Here is a 730-nt window from a genome sequence, read left to right on the forward strand (position 1 = left end):
AAAAAAAAAAAAAAGTTCTTCTTCACATACATCAGGAGGCAGTGTGGCATCATATGTCAGAACAAAGCCCTGCAAACTTCACTCTCTCCCGTCTATCAGCAGAGGGCTTTCTTTTTACATAATCTAGAAGGGTGTGTCTGTGTACAAACCTGTAAAATGAGGGTAAGCAAACTCATGAAGCTATGAAGTGATCTAATAATACATATCTATACAATTGGGCATTGAATCCTTCCTTGGGAACTGGCAGCCACTGATGGGTCCTGTGGGATGGGAGCCATTGCTTCCAGTTGTGGACCTGCTGTGAGTCCGCGAGGCTCCAAGGGACAGTTCTGTACCCATGCTCATGTGGACAGCCCTGGCTAAACTTAGTGGATCCCAAAACAATGGAGAAAAAGTCTTCTAGGGAGGAGGGAGGGAGCTATGAGAGGGTGAAGCAGGAGTAATCAGAATGCACTGTATAAACGCACGAATTGTCAAAGAACAAATTTAATTTTAAACATTGGGAAAGTGAGATAAACACATTCTTACACCACAGTATGTACATATTCCAAATACACACACACACCAAAAAACCCCATAATACAAAACTAGAAATATTTTGGAGCAGTAAGTAAAACAACAAATTTAAAACTACATATTGAGCAATTAATGACTTATTATTTTTCTTTGTCTTTTTTTAAAGATTTATTTATTTCCCTGTCTCGAAAAACCAAAAAAAAAAAAAAAAAAA

At 38.2% G+C, this 730-nt stretch overlaps 1 protein-coding gene across 3 annotated transcripts in view; it reads right to left on the minus strand.

The window, feature by feature from the left end:
- Fbxo47 (F-box protein 47) overlaps positions 1-730 on the minus strand; it is a 37,098-nt gene that overhangs the window by 2,744 nt on the left and 33,624 nt on the right. The gene's annotated exons all lie outside the window — the stretch shown is intronic.

Source organism: Mastomys coucha, unplaced genomic scaffold, assembly GCF_008632895.1.
Source record: "Mastomys coucha isolate ucsf_1 unplaced genomic scaffold, UCSF_Mcou_1 pScaffold5, whole genome shotgun sequence".
In the NCBI taxonomy this organism is placed as follows: Eukaryota; Metazoa; Chordata; class Mammalia; order Rodentia; family Muridae; genus Mastomys; species Mastomys coucha.